Below are 17,500 nucleotides of genomic sequence, written 5' to 3'. Positions count from 1 at the left end.
GGGAACACTTTGAACATGCAATCTCACATCCTAAGGTACCACCCCGAAATTAATTTAATTGGAACAAAAAACCCTCCACAACGGCAGCCTACTTTGCCGAATTTATTCGAGGCAAAAATGTCAGCTAATACAGAATGTGCTCAGTGTATAACCAGGGCAATTGGAATATTCATAGCAAATGATCTGCAGCCCTTTTCTGTGGTAGACGATGCAGGATTTCAGAATTTAATGAAGGTAGTCGAACCCAGATACGCATTGCCAAGTCGACCCCATTTTTCGCAAAATGTGGTTCCCAAACTTTACAAGGAAACCAGACGTAGGATCGAGGAAGAGCTGGGGTGCGCAGATTGTGTCGCCATCACCACAGATCTCGTGCCACCGACAGCTACATAACAATAACCGCACACTACATTACGGGAATTTGGCAAATGGCAAACCCTGTACTTCAGACACGAGAGCCACACAAGTGAGCATCTGGCAGAATTTCTGACGCAGGCGGTGGCACAATGGAAAATTACCAGGCCAAGCATACCCATTCCAGTGACGACTGACAATGATAGGAATATCGTAAATGTTGTTGAGATGGCCGGATTTTCACCGCATATCAGATGCTTTGCCCACACAGTCAAATGTTTTTCTACAGCATTGTTTTGAGTAATAAAACCTCAATATTGAGTTATGAATTCTTTGTTCATTTTTAATCGCTCATACTTATTCTAATGTGAATTAGAAAATATATTTTAAAAATCGAGAGGTAAAAAAAAAAAAAAATAATAACAATAAAATATCGTGGGGTGTATCGAACCGTGGGTTGAAAATCGTGATACGAACCGAATCGTGAGGTAGGTGTATCGTTACAGCCCTAGTGCAGACGATGCTGTGCTATATGTCCGTGGAAAAACAGCTGCTGCAGTCTCCCAAAAATTAAATGACCAACTGGAGGCTGTAGCGCTTTGGCTGAATAGGTCATGTTTGGCACTAAATGTTAATAAAACTGTGTCAATGTGCTTCTCCTCTGGAAGGCGCCCCACATCAACCAAAGTTTGAGGCTTACAGTACCAGTGTATCATGACGGGCATGTAAGTTGAAGCAGACCACCCTACGCCAGCATCCACTGTGCTGTGTTGTCTTTTTCATTCTAAATGTTCATTTTTACATTTAATTTGATAACAGCAAACTCTCCATCCCTCTGCAGGTTCGTTTATGAAAATATGTGCAATGAAAAGGAAAAGGCTATTTTAGTGTGCCATTTTGCATGGTGCGCGTGTCTGTATAATATATAATATTTCTCCCGTAAAAACGGCTTCTCACAAGGAGGAGGCGTGGAGCTTCCCACATGGAAATAGCGTGCTTTTAAAATAATAATAGGCTAATAATATATTTTAATCGGTCGATATCTGAATGCTGTCAGCACAAAAACAATTCCTTTGCAACTCCTTGGCCAAGGATAATTGCTTGACAAAATTTTCTATGTCTAGGCCTACTGTAAAAACTGCCGACAGAAAAGCGATGTTGATTTGCGTGGGTGGGGAATAGGTGTTTGCACATGCCGGTAAATCCTAACACAGGCAACATGTAGCCTAGTGGAACTAAGCTCCGCACGCCTCGAACCATGTCTTTCGCGATTCTATAATCGCCCCTGTTTGAGCCCTGTTTGAGCTGATGATGGGTGTGTATGGGTGGAGTAAATGCAAAAAGAAAATGAAACCACGCCCCAGCAGTGCGGAATCCCGTTCTAACAGGGCTAGTAGAAAAGGCCCTCTCTGCTAGTAGAACCCACATGTCTGCTGTGCTCAACAGAAATTCTTTCTGTGTTGAACAGAACCCACATGTTTGTGTGTCTGATGTTTTTTTGGGCTCTGACATTAGGTGGCACTACTACATAAGCCCATAAATTAATTGGTAATTGGTAATCAACCCTTTAAAGGGACACTATGCAGGATTAAAAGTTAAATTAATTACAGCCAACTCAGCCAATGCTTATTTGAATCATTAGTAAGTGAACGATGAGTCTCCTGACCACTTTCGGCCCACTGACAGTAACCCTGAATGTAACTTTTAACAGACAGACCCGAACTAATGTATGGGGAAAAGCTTAATCTCTATTTTTACATTTAACTATAGCTAGACTAAAATGTTGTGTACATTTAGTCGACTAAATCATGACTAACAACGATTTGTGAAAAGACTGAAAGCGAAAAGACTAAGGACGAACTTAAAAATAAGACTAAGAGTAAAACTACATAAACAAGGCCGACAGGCGGACAACAGATGCGTCCCTCTATGCCAGTTCCAACTATGCCATTTTTCCCCCCCAAACGCCCCCCTGGCCTCCTCCTAGCCTGTCAACGCCCCCCGAGGATGTACTTTTTGTTTATTGGTCATCATGGACACTCCAAATATTGTGGCAGGCAGCAAGGCAGCAAAATGGCGAGACATGGCTTTTTTTTTGCAGTTTAGGGTATAATAAGCTTATCATCATTCTTGGATTTGGAAAAGAACCATTGGCTATGATTTGAAATTTCACATAGCCTAGATGAAGTAGGCTACATTACAAATTACCAGACATTTATTAGGCCTAACAACCTTTAGTGTCACGCCATTTCAGCATTATGTGCATGTGGGAAAGAATCTAAACATCGACAAATAATAAATAAATAAAACCGTTTGGGTGAATCATGCGCTTATGGGTTGACCCTATAGGTGAATTATGGACTTTTTTTCAATACCAGCTTCACCGTCAAGGCACAAAGCAGTGAACTTCCGTGCCAGAGTTTATCAAATGCACACGACTGCAAAGCAATTACGAAAGACGCGTTCTCTCCTGTACTCTCTCTGAGCGCAACGAAAAGCACCATTAACCTTCCAAATGGCAGTTGGTTTGATTTTTAAAACTCACTGCATTTAAAAAAAAAAACAAAAAAAAACACGCATTTTGTGCATTAATAACGTGAAACTCAATTACCCAGAATGCTGCACGTGAGCCCTCTCTACCCGGGTGATTCTGGAAAACAAACATGGCGGCAACTCGCTTTACTACCTTAATAATGTGCTAATCCGACGCTAGATTTCTTAACTGATGAAAATCGAAGGCAGAAATCAACATTGTAGTGTCTAAATATGAGGTCGATTGGTCTATTTGTGGCGTACATCACGATCGGCTGAGTTGTTGGCCTCACGTTTGTCAGTTAGCAAGTGGCTAGGCTACTTTTCGCCAACGTTAGCATCCGGAGAAAGGCTATGCTTGCACGCATTCGCTCCGGTCCAAAATGGCAAGTCTGCCGCCTTGTGGCCACAGGAAGGAACAATTTAAAGAAAGCGTTTCAGACGGACAACAATTTAATGAAAGCGTTTCAGACGGACGGACGGACAGACAGACCCTGTTATAGAGATGCTGGACGCATCTAAAAATTGGTGACAAAATTAACACTGTTGTGTCCAACAGAACCCAGATGATGCTCCTGTCGTGTTCTCCCACCAGAGCCCACATGATGTTCTCTAAACGTGCTGTTATCTCCACGGTGATGAGCGTGTGTGTGCTGCTGGCTCTCCTGCTTGGTGAGACAGGTAAGCACACACACACACACACACACACACACACACACACACACACACACACACACACACACACACACACACACACACACACACACACACACACACACACACACACACACACACACACACAGGGTACTATACAGAAACACTCATGAGATGGCATATAATCCACTGCACATACACACCTGCAGGACCAAGCAATTGAAGAATAACGAACACAAAAGCTGTTACATCTGAAAGCATCACTGACATTGTAAGGGATGCACATTTAAATTATTTTTTCTTTTTTTCACTTTGCTTTTATTTGTCTATTTTGTCTATTTTTATTTAATTGTAAAGCACACTGAATTGAGTCTGTGTATGAGATCAAGTGGTCTTGCTTTGCCTTGCCTATTCGCATTGCATTAGTAGGCTACCTGTGTCTCTATAGCAATATAGTTATCTGAAGTGGGCCATGACTTTCTGTCAACCATGGTATGCTTCACATTTCTTAATAAAGTGGATACAGTTATTATTATACCAACTAATTCATGTCAACACAGCCAACATGCTTGTATTGTAGGCTACTATTAGCAGACATACTAACTATCTTGTCTACCCAAAGGTTGTAGTTGTAATTGTAAATTAAATAAACTACAGACTTAGCTTATCTCATGTGAATGCACCGCAAATTTTTTAAAATAAAATAAAATTTATTATCCCACGTTAAAGATAAGTATATTTATGATTTCAATCTTACTTGTCTTAGTGGAACAGCAATAATACATATAATCGACAAAATTTGACAAACATACAGAAAGCGTTGCCTACTCATGTCTATTTCCACAGTTCCATCGCTTTTAAAATTCCTCAAAAATCTTCCCATCACTTAAAACTGTCATCCTCGCCTTGTACTTGTGGCCTCCTGCTTCGTTGACGCCCTGCCTCCATGCAGAACAATATAGTTCCCCCGCTGCCAGACTAGCCACAACAACTTTTGGGGGACTTTTCCCCCTTCAACGTTCTGATTACAAATGAGAAAATGACCTTTGAATTGTGCATCCACAACATATTGAATAAAACTTGTTCTGTATCGTCAATGTCAGTCAGAGAAGTCTTGCCTCCCACTGTGAGGCCACAAGCACAAGGAGAGGACCCTTGGTGATGGACCCTTGGTGTTTGACCTGCTGCTGCTCTCTGTCTCTAGGTGGCGCTGCAGCAGCTAATGTGCGTCTGGTGAATGGAGACCGCTGCTCAGGCAGGGTGGAGATGTACCCACAATATGGGTATCAGTGGGGTGGTGTGTGTGATGCTGGGTGGGACATGAAGGATGCTAGGGTGGTGTGCAGAGAGCTGGGGTGTGGGGATCCTGTAAAGGCCGTTACCAACCCAGGATACGTGTACGGGGAGGAGCCTCTGTTTGGACGGGGGTCACTGGTCTGGCTGTTCAGGATAGAGTGCACAGGGACAGAGAACTCTCTGTTGCACTGCCGAGAGGTCTTCCAGAAGTGTGACTTTAAAAGGCAGGCTGGAGTCATCTGCTCAGGTATGGAACACACACTCACACTCATCATCTCTGATCATTACACTCGTCATCACACCGACCCAGACAAAATACGCATCTCTCTCTCTCTCTCTGTCTCTCTCTCTCTCTCTCTCTCTCTCTCTCTCTCTCTCTCTCTCTCTCTCTCTCTCTCTCTCACACACACACACACACACACACACACACACACACACACACACACACACACACACACACACACACACACACACACACACACACACACACACACACACACACACACACACACACACACACATACTGTACACCGATTAGCCTCTCTGATGTCCATCAGGGTTGTTGTCACATGTTAGTAAATAAATAAATAAAAACATCCAAATATCTCATTGCTCTCCTTGGTTTGTTCTGAAAAAGCAAAAGGTCCCGAGACTCAATATAGTGTGATTACACTTTTTTGATTTGGTGTGTCACCAAAAACAACAGTTCAGGCCAGGGTTGCTCTGAGGAATGCCAGAGTTGGTCTGAGAAAGGCACACAGCTCTGCTGTCAATCCTTAGTCCCCAGTTTATGTTACCATCTTGGCATCTGTATTTCACGTGCACAAATCATACAGCAAGAAAACAAGAGATATCACTGCCAATAGAGGAGTCAATAGAAACCAGAAAGTGCAGCTCAAAACCAATAACTAGGGATGAGGGGCCATACCTGGAGCGCCATCCTGATGGAGATAAAAGCTACATTCCTTTCAGAATGTTCACAACTTGGTGCTGCTGCTGACAAAAAGCATACAAGACCAAATACATAAAAAAAACATTTTCATATAAATGGAAGCCTAACAAGGCAACTGAGGGATTCAAAATGGGACATGGCTTGACAATATGCATTCTTCATCCTCCCTATCCTGTGTATGTTGTGTTGTGTGCAGGTGTGCAGTCCAGTGGTGTGTTCCCCCTCCCCCCCTCTGTGTACCAGCGGTGTCCCCTGAAGGTGACTGTCCCACCAGTGGGCGCTGTCACCCTCTCCTGCCTCTCAGGCTGCCAGGGGACGTGTAAGCAAGGAAAACAACAACAGCAACAACAACAGCAGCAGATTGAGCAGAAGCAGGGGACTGCAGAGCCAGGGCAGCAGAAGCAGGGGACCGCAGAGCCAGGGCAGGGTCAGGGGACTGCAGAGCCAGGGCAGCAGCAGGGGACTGCAGAGCCAGGGCAGGGTCAGGGGACTGCAGAGCCAGGGCAGCAGCAGGGGACTGCAGAGCCAGGGCAGGGTCAGGGGACTGCAGAGCCAGGGCAGGGTCAGGGGACTGCAGAGCCAGGGCAGGGTCAGGGGACTGCAGAGCCAGGGCAGCAGCAGGGGACTGCAGAGCCAGGGCAGCAGAAGCAGGAGCAGGGACCAATGTTGGGGCAGGGGGCATTACAATGCAGGTTGGAGTCAGGACGAGCTCAGATTCCCTCCGACTCAGTGGATCAGGGGCCATGTTGGATAGAGAAGGGGCCAAAACCAACTGACTGCAGTTTGTTTAAGCTCCACATAGACGTGGGATCACAGAATGGAGGAGACTTCTACTGCAGCAGTGACCAGAAAAGGCTGTTCACTGTCAACATCCACACAGGTCAGTGTCACACACACACACACACACACACACACACACACACACACACACACACACACACACACACACACACACACACACACACACACATACACACACACACACACACACACACACACACACACACACACACACACACACACACACACACACACACACACACACACACCCAAGGGGGCTGGGTATAACGCTGCGAGGCGCAAATTAGTTTTGCATATGCTGCTCCTGTAACTATATCATGATCATTGGATGGTTGGATTTTCATTGTGTGTGTGTGTGTGTGTGTGTGTGTGTGTGTGTGTGTGTGTGTGTGTGTGTGTGTGTGTGTGTGTGTGTGTGTGTGTGTGTGTGTGTAGATGGTTGTGTTAGTGCCCTCCAGTATGAGGTGGTGTTTGTGGGTGATGCCCTCCAGACGTTAAACACCTCCAGTGCCATCCAGTGCCAACTAGCCTGCACCCTCCACGCCACCTGCCAGCTCTTCTCCTTCCAGGAGGAACAGCAGAGTTCACCAAGGTACCACGAGAACACAGAATCCTCCTACTGTACAAGATTAAATAATGAACAGTACAGCCCTCCTAGAACTGAAATACTGCACAGCCCTCCTGCATGTGACACATTATTTCATGATATCATTTTGTGGTGGTTATGGTATTTTGTTGTGATCATAATGATATATGCTGTAATAGTGATAACAGCTGTGTTGTGTCCACAGTAACTGCACTCTAATGACCAGAAACTCAACCCAGCACTTCTCTGTTAACGCCTCTGTTGGAACAACATCAGGGTTCTCCCTCAGGAACTGCCCTGTGACAGGTAAGAACACGGTTCACCCATTAAAACAGGGATTCTTAACCATTGAGCCGCGCCGTGCTCAGAAACGTTAGGGCTGCGGAAAAGTTTCAACCTCGCACTGGAGGGCCGCCATGGGCCGTGGAACTGCATAGCTCTACATTATGAAGATGCTGAAGAAAGTGTGCATCTTTTTACTCTAGCGCAGTTCTGCTGCTGAAATGACCACGCACCGCTGTGGCAATACATAGCAGAATGAGAAATTACCAACCGGGTTGAAGTGTAATTTGCCGACTTCTCTTCTCATAGTAGAGTGGTTAAGCCCAAAAAATAGGCCTTTGACTTCAAGTCATGATGCAAAGGTCCCCTTTGGCATGGAAGTACCTTAGGGTCATACAAACAAATTTACCCAAAGACACAAGTGAGATCACTCTTTTTTTAGGAAATAAACAGGTGTTTTCAAAATGGCCGCCAAAACATCGAAAATTCTCTGTAGAGTCTATAACTTTGCTTCTGTTATCGCTATGATGACAAACTTGGTGTCAAAGCATACATTTTTGGGGTCAAGGAATCCAATAAAATATGTCTCAAGTAAGGAAAAACAACATTTTATCCATAAAATGATAATTGGAGGTAAATTAAGCATTTTTTTTTACTGTTAAATAGTGTGCCAAAAGCACATTGCGGTCATACATTAATAATAATTAATAAATACATTTCAAATAAGTGTTCAATTAGTGTATTGTACAGAGTAGTAGGACAACAACAACTATGTTCACAGTTTGAAGTAGGCATGACATACCTACAATAGTGATTAAAACTCATAGCTTAGCGTCAAAATGGCCGCCAATGCATCGAAAAGTCCCTATAGAGTCTATAACTTCGATTCTGTTATCGCTATGAAAATTTGGTGTCAAAGTATACATTTTTGGGGTCAAGGAATCCAATGAAATATGTCTTGAGTAAAGAAAAACAACAGTTTAGTTACAAAATAAGCGATTGAAACGTTACTCAAAATGATTCTGTTTACTGAGAAAGCAAAACCGTTATCCTTGTGTCCCCCAAAACACATTTAATTTAATTTATAAGAATTTTTCATGATATTAGGCTACAAAGCTTTCCGTTTTTGACACCCTACCGTAAGGCTGAATAATTTCTGTTCTCATCTCGCGTCGCATCTGCACATCACCAAGTAAAACCGTCTTGAATCAGCAGATTCATCACAAATCGCAAACAGAGCTGTCACAGATGTCAGAGAAGCATCCAAATGCATGAATGGCTCTGACCTGATGCACTGTTAGTGGATTGGGTTTATCATTGAATAAAGAAGAGTGAGGTCAATTAATGCAGTTTTTCGAGGCCTAGCTTACTACATTAATAGCCTGCTATTTTTTTTAAACATGATTTCATTATAATAATAATAATAATAATAATAATAATAATAATAATAATAATAATAATAATAATAATAATAATAATTATATAATAATAATTATATATATATATATATATATATATATATATATATATATATATATATATATATATATATATATATATATATATATATATATATATATATATATATAGGCGATATATAATGTGTGTGGGAATGGGCAATATAAGATGGGCCCCGGGCCACTCTGCACCGAAAAAAATGGGCCTCAGCGTCAAAAAGGTTAAGAATCCTTGCATTCAAGAACATCCCTGGTGCAAGAAGGAACATGATCCTTCCTGAACAACAGCCCTGATACGGGTAAGAATGGTTAAACAGTCAGTTGTTGTGTGTGTGTGTGTGTGTGTGTGTGTGTGTGTGTGTGTGTGTGTGTGTGTGTGTGTGTGTGTGTGTGTGTGTGTGTGTGTGTGTGTGTGTGTAGTAATGTCCCCCATCAGGAGCTACACCCTGCTGCAGGAGTCTGGTAGCTGGGAGGAGGCTCAGCGTCGCTGCAGTCAGAGCCACACTGGTCTGGCCGTCATCCTCTCCAAACAACACCTGCAATACGCCCAGCAGGCTCTAGGGGGCAGCACTCTCAGCACATGGCTTGGACTCCACAGAGAGGCTGCAGGCCAGCAGTGGGTGTGGACCAGCATGTTTCAGCAGTGGAGGCCGGGTTTTGGTGGGGGAACTGGGTGTGTCATCTCCTCTTCAGGAGAGTGGCTCACCCAGTCATGTGATGGTTCATCTGCTTTCCCCATGTGTCAGTACGGTGAGTGTGACAGTAACAGCTGTGTGTGTGTGTGTGTGTGTGTGTGTGTGTGTGTGTGTGTGTGTGTGTGTGTGTGTGTGTGTGTGTGTGTGTGTGTGTGTGTGTGTGTGTGTGTGTGTGTTATATGTTTGAGACTGTTGTAGTGTTGTAGTAATGCTTCTGTGTGTAGTAGAGTTATGTATCTGTGAGTGTGTGTACATGTCAGTATGTGTGTGTGTGTGTGTGTGTGTGTGTGTGTGTGTGTGTGTGTGTGTGTGTGTGTGTGTGTGTGTGTGTGTGTGTGTGTGTGTGTGTGTGTGTGTGTGTGTGTGTGTGTGCAGTAAATTCTGCAGTGCTCATTCAACACTTAGAGAGTTCATTTGAGTCCAAATGATGTCAAATCAACTCTGTTAGTGTTGAATTAACACCACAACATTTACTATGTGTGTGCGTATGTGTGTTTATATGTTTGTGACTGTTGTAGTAATGCTTCTGTGTGCTTGAGACTGTTGTAGTGTTGTAGTAATGCTTCTGTGTGTAGTAGAGTTATGTATCTGTGAGTGTGTGTACATGTCAGTACATTCGCATTAGTTGAGTGTTGGTGTTATTATTGTGTGCAGAGTACAGTGTGTAAACAAGTATAATGGTGGATATTGTTGTGTGCAGAGTACAGTGTGTAAACAAGTATAATGGTGGATACTGCTGTGTGCAGAGTACAGTCTCCAGTGTGTAAACAAGTATAATGGTGGATATTGTTGTGTGCAGAGTACAGTGATTCTGGGGAGAGTGTGAAGGTCTTCAGGATCGTGAAGGAGTTGATGTCCTGGGAAGCTGCTGAGAAGTTCTGCAGGGATACAGGAGGAGACCTGGCCAGCATCCTGAGCCAGCAGGAACACACCGCCTTCCAGAAAGCAGCACGGGCAGCAGGGGCGGAGCAGGGGTACCACATCTGGATTGGCCTGAGCAGGAGTGATGCCGCCCTCTCCTGGATGTGGACCAATGGGAAGCTCCCAATGGGCTCAGCAGCAGCTGATGGGCAGAACTGTGGTGTGTTTAACGGCACACACTGGAGTCCCGAAGACTGCTCACACACACACACATTCCTCTGCTACCATGGTAAGCACCACCAGGGAGTGTTCACTCCCGCAACTAGCTACTAGCCACAACTGGCTAACCATAATCCTAAACCAAGTGAAACATGAATGGGTGTCAATGGAGTTTTCTACCATTATAATTTTTGTGATTTTTTATAATTTTTTGTCCTGAAATATTAATATTAAGTTCGAAGCTAGAAATAATAAGACCCCATTTGAGTAGCGTTTCGATTATTTTGCGCCACTAGATTATTATATACTGGGTCACAAAGCTCAATTTTTATGGGGCCAAACCCATAAACATTAGCGCGATGCTAGCGAGTACAGGGTGAAATCTTCTAACCTGCTGTAAAACTACACACCTGAACGATTTGTCAATACAGCCTATTGTTAAACAACAGTCACAGTGCTTACCAGGAATGTTTTGTTGATGATATTTGTGACTGGAAATCGCAGTAGCAATGTATTTAGCATGGGTTCCCCTTTCCATTCCATACATTTTCCCACATGAAGGACTGGCCTACGCTCGTTACTGCAGTATGCATGCAAAGCTAACTGGTTACAATGGGAACCAATGAGACTGAGCCTTCTCCCTGTGTTCTAATTTCTCTGGCACCACACACACGCACACACACACGTGTGTGTGTCTTGTTTATTACTTACAGTCAAGGACTTTGTCACATTATCAAATTTCGCACAATACCGTAGGTGACACCTGCCTAGTTGCACTAAGTCTGCCAGTGGTGGCATAAACCCTCATAATTGTGTTCCATTCGGTAATGAGAGGAGAGACTTTACTGCCATAGTACTAAACCAGTGTGTAATAATTGCGGAAAAGACTTCACTACCATAGTGATACACAGCATTACATAGATTTTAGTAGGTTTAGTTACACATTACAATAGTAACACATTGGTCTTTCATGTTAGCTAACAGCTCATTCGTAACAGGTGCTGTGTCTTAACAGAATAAACTGGCATATCGGGCCATCCTTCTCAACCTTTAAGAGTCATGAAAAGACTCTTCTCTTTCTTCATTAAAACACCAACTCCATGTTTTCTTTGTATTTGTGCATGTAGAGCGTATGAGTGTAATGCAATGCATTATGAAAGTATGAATGCAATGCAGTATGTAAATGCATTATGAAAGGGTCCAAGGGTTCATCAATCTGATTATTGCTGTTTCAGATGTGGATGCACCCACCACCACTCCAGCACCTGTGACTACCACCACCACCACTCCAGCACCCGAGTCCACCACCACCACCACTCCAGCACCTGTGACTACCACCACCACCACCACTCCAGCACCTGAGTCCACCACCACCACCACTCCAGCACCTGTGACTACCACCACCACCACCACTCCAGCACCTGTGTCCACCACCACCACCACCACCACTCCAGCACCTGAGTCCACCACCACCACCACTCCAGCACCTGAGACTACCACCACCACCACCACTCCAGCACCTGAGACTACCACCACCACCACCACCACTCCAGCACCTGAGTCCACCACCACCACCACTCCAGCACCTGAGTTCACCACCACCACTCCAGCACCTCTGGCTACTACCACCACCACCACCACCACTCCAGCACCTGAGTCCACCACCACCTCCACTACCACCACTACTACTTCAGAAGTGGCTTGTGATGCTGCACCAGAGTGTCGCCTTGGTTTGTTTGGACACACACACACACTCTCTCTCTCTCTCACGCACACATACACACACACACACACACACACACACACACACACACACACACACACACACACACACAATGTTTAAGTTTAATGAAGCATTGTGTGTTCTTTTTACCTCTGCCAAGGAGGTTATGTGGTCGCCCGAGTTTGTTCTGCGTTTGTATGTTTGTTAGTTTGTTCGCAGCTGCAACTTGGCGGCCTGCCACAAGAGGGTGGAGGTGCATGTTCTCTCTGGGTTCATTTCTAGTTAAATCTTGTATCTCAATGTTCAAATCCACTTTTGACTAGTAGAATTTGTATGTGTGCCCCCTGTAGGTGAGCTGGTGTATGTGAACAGCAGTGTGTCCTGGCTGGAGGCCCTGGACTGGTGTGAGCAGAGGGGCCTGAGGCTGCTGCACATCCTGAGCAAGGCCACCCAGACGCAGCTCAACCTGCTGCTCAGCTCCCTGGAGCCACCTGTGGTCACCGCCTGGGTCGGGCTGGAGCGCTGCATGATCAACCCCAGTGCACCATGGGAGTGGGTGGAGCTTCCTGTGAGCTACTCCAACTGGCACGAGGACTTCCCACGGAACCCCTGCAGCTACCACTGTGGACAGGTGACGAAGGCGGAGCCAGGAGACTACACCTGGGACAAGCCAGCTAACTACACCTGGTTGGACGACTGCTGCTCCCAGAAACACCCCTTTGTCTGCCAGGTGAGATATAGGTTAGAATCACGTGATATCACTGTAGCTTTGCGCTTACATTTTGGAGACCGCCATGACTGTGTTACCATGGAAACTATGCGCAGAGAGACCGCAGTCTATGCATAGGGTAGGCATCCCTTTCCGACATGGAGCCTATTAGATATAGAAACACCTCTTTACCTGTCAGGGGAGATAAAGAACACGCCCCTTTACATGTCAGGTGAGATACAGAACACGCCCCTTTACCTATCATGTGCATACAGCACATGCCCTTTTTTCTGCTAGATAGGTAGATATAGAACCTTTTCATCTGCTTGGTGACTTATGACATACGCCCCTTTGTTAGCCAGGTAATATATAAGAGAAATCCTTTACCTGCCAGATAAGATTTATAACTTGGGGAATTTAATTGTTTAACTAATAACAATAATTGTAACAAACTCTCTCTCTCTGTGTGTGTGTGTGTGTGTGTGTGTGTGTGTGTGTGTGTGTGTGTGTGTGTGTGTGTGTGTGTGTGTGTTTGTGAGGGTGTGTGTGTGTGTGTGTGTGTGTGTGTGTGTATATATATGTGTTTTGTGTGTGTCTGGGTGTGCGTGTGTTCTTGCTTTTCCACAGAACGAGACAGAAGTGATGACCACCAGCAGCGTGGACCCATAGTATATTCATGCATAACATCACACACACACACACACACACACACACACACACACACACACACACACACACACACACACACACACACACACACACACACACACTCACACACGCGCGCGCACACACACACACACACACACACACACACACACACACACACACACACACACACACACACACACACACACACACACACACACACACACACACACACACACACACAAACTCCACTGATATTGGTCCAAATCTATAACATATACCCCCTTGAAAGGTTTTTTTTTTGACAAATCACACATTGCATTAACACTTAAGCCTGATTCTCACAGGATAAATATTACCTATGGACCACTGGCAATTAAGAATAATTGTGGAGAATGACTGAATTCTTAGTTCTATGCGGAATGCACCATTTCTGTAATTTGCAAATTGATAATTCGGCCGCAAATTACCTGCTGTGTTTCGGCAAAACATAGACATCCAGCTAGGAGGATACTGGCAAAAACTTTATCAACAGAATTTTAGGAAAAGGGGTAGTATGCCTATCCCGTGCACATTAAACCAAATAAACAAGTCTAAGAGGAGCTCCAAGAACTCTGTACGACAAAACAGGAAGCTGTTCAATTACGAGAAATCTGGTTATAATGACTTAAGGTTGTTCCAGCCAAATGCAGAACAAAATAACACAGAGGTGTGGGTGTAATTACGAATTACCAGTGGTCCACAGGTAGCATTTATCCCGTGTGAATTTGGCTTTATCCTAAAGAATTTGTGTGGTTTTGAAATTATTATTCTTACTTTTATTATACTACTTCTATCAATATAATTATTGCAGCTCTTGTGAGAAGATCGCTCTTACATTACAGTACTGCATTAATCACCTATAATGTATAGATAACAAATGAATATAAATATATCTCACTGCAGTTATTTACTAATGGAAGTCCAAATTAATCATAATTGTTTCACGTTTCACTGACTTTTTTCCGACCATATTTATTTAATCATAAATATCTTAAGTAAATATCACAGTAGTTACTGAATATTCACAATATCACTACATTAACTATTTTGTGATTCGTAACTTTAAATTGTAATCTCTAGTAACCAAAATGAATCATAGTTATCTGAAATGTTTTATAACCACCTTGCATTTACTGAATTTTGTTTGATGATTTTGAGTCGTAAGTTTTGTTAACTAAAATTAATCATAGTTATCTGAAATGTATAACAACATGTATTTACTGAGTGCTGTTTGTTGACTTTGAGTTGTAATCTCTATGTGATCTACAAGGCTGCACCATGGGATGAGACAGACTCACTTAGTATGCTTCAAACTTAGCACCCTGAAGTGACAGCAAAGGGAGCGATGCTTTGCTTTTAGCATAAAGTGAGAGCGATGGGAGTGCATCGCTTTTAGCTTCCTGAAGGTGGTCCCCTCTAGCCTTGTTCAGTCCTAAAAATGTTCCGTCTACGTTGCATTTCTTATCTGGAAGGATTTCGTCTTGTTACCAGATCAAACATTTTCAATATGGCAAACAAAGATAAGTGGTAGCATGCATCACCAATGCAGAAAAAAAGACTTGGAATCAAGTCAGGTCTACTAAATGGATGTAACTTTCCATCTCTGACCTTGCCTGGTTACCACCAGACGTTATCACAAGTGAGATCGGAACAACTGTGTAGAACTAAAGGCAGTATGGGAGTTCCCAGGCTATCTCTGACCCATTGTGGGAGGGGAAACACACAGTTCAAGCTTCAACAAAGTTCACCACTCCAACAAGTAATTGCTTTTCCACGTCCTGATCAAATATGTTAACGTTTGATTAAAATAAGACGTGCATTTCAAGAGTTAACCCTACTGTCTAGTAAACATTTCTCAATTCGGCCATTCCAGAGTCTCTTTACCAGTGAAGTCCCCCTCATCATCAGCAATGAGCTTAATGTGCACGATTTCTAGGCTGATTCAAACATCCACAATTCCCAAGTTTCTATGTGATGGCCACTCAGCTACCATAATAGCATGATGCGCTAACACCACAAATTAGCACCACCACTAGCATTCCATGCTAACATGCTAGTATATTTGATTGTTGATGTCTACACGAGGGGTCCTCAACGTATTCCGACTCGAGGCACACAAAACAAAACAGCTGTTCAGGGCCTGATTCAATGAACAATAAAACTCAAATAAATTGTCAACAACACACACATACATATTAGATTTGATTTTTAGAAAATTATTTCAAGGCCCACTTGTGATGCTTTCAAGGCCCAACAAATGGCCTCGGCCTAGTTTAAATTGAGAATCACTGGCCACCATGTGAGCGAGAACTCATCACCACACTGTGACAGTTCAAGGGCTTGTTCGTGATGAAGCAGTGCTGCGCCAACCGTGCAGAACGCATGCGCACTGCACAATTATGATGCATTCCAGTTAGAACGTTCAAACCAGAATGCATTGAAATGGCAGAGTGCACATGCGTTCTGCTCGGTTGGCACAGCACTGCACCATCATGATCGAGCTTTATGCCAGAACCTTGATTGGCAGATCAATCAAAATCTGCCCCCCCTCATCCACAAGGCAAGCCCACCAATCACAACTATCCCGAGCTCCTCGTGCTCTAGGCAAGCACACCAATCAAAACCGTCCTGATCTTGTCATGCACTAGTCAAGCCCACCAATCAAAACTGTCCCCCTGATGCACTAGTCAAGCCCACCAATCAAAACTCTCCTGTGCTCCATATGCACTAGTCAAGCCCACCAGTCCCAAGTCTCCCAGCTGAAGTGAGTTTCATTTGTGCAGCCCTTGTAGGCCACCTTGTGTTCATTTGAATTTTGTTGATTTGTTTGCTTTTCTATGACCAAAAAAAAATTAAAATGATAAAATTGCCAAAAAAATAAATAAAACTAATACATTTGGTTGACACCTCCAACCTGATGAATGTTTGTGTGTTTGCGCATGCGTGTGGATGTGTGTTTTAACACTTTTGCCGTGACCTAGTATTCAATATAGATGCACTATACAACCTACTGCTTTATTATGCCTACAAATATATACGTACACACACACACACACACACACACACACACACACACACACACACACACACACACACACACACACACACACACACACACACACACACACACACACACACACACACACACAGGATCAACTAGGCAGGCCACATGTCAACGTGATACATTTATTTATTCATTTCCAACACCATAGGAGGAAGGACGTGTGAGCCTGCTGTCTGTGGAGGAACTCTGGGTAATGCAGTCCAGTAAACTCCAATCGGGTAATGGATATTTGTAGTCCAGTAAACTCAAGGTGGCTGATGGATATTTGTAGTCCAGTAAACTCCAGTTGGCTGATGGATATTTGTAGTCCAGTAAACTCCAAATTCGGTTATGGGAAATGTCGTCCAGTAAACTCCAATTGGGTGATGGATATTTGTAGTTCAGTAAACCCTAGTTGGCTGATGGGAAATGTAGTCCAGTCAAGTGTGGTTGCTGCCATTAGACCAGTGCAATCTGATCTACTGCCATATACCTAGTTCTTTGCAGTCATATAGCCATTACAGTAGTGTACAGTCTTGTGCCTTGTGAGTGAGACTACGGGTCCAGCAGTCCTGTGCTGTCTCATGGGGCCTTAAGGCACGAATAGACCAAGCGAGTCGAGCGACGGAAGTAATTGACTTTGTATTGA

Source organism: Engraulis encrasicolus, chromosome 8 (assembly GCF_034702125.1).
Source record: "Engraulis encrasicolus isolate BLACKSEA-1 chromosome 8, IST_EnEncr_1.0, whole genome shotgun sequence".
Taxonomy (NCBI): domain Eukaryota; kingdom Metazoa; phylum Chordata; class Actinopteri; order Clupeiformes; family Engraulidae; genus Engraulis; species Engraulis encrasicolus.
Note: the sequence above shows the minus strand (reverse complement) of the source record.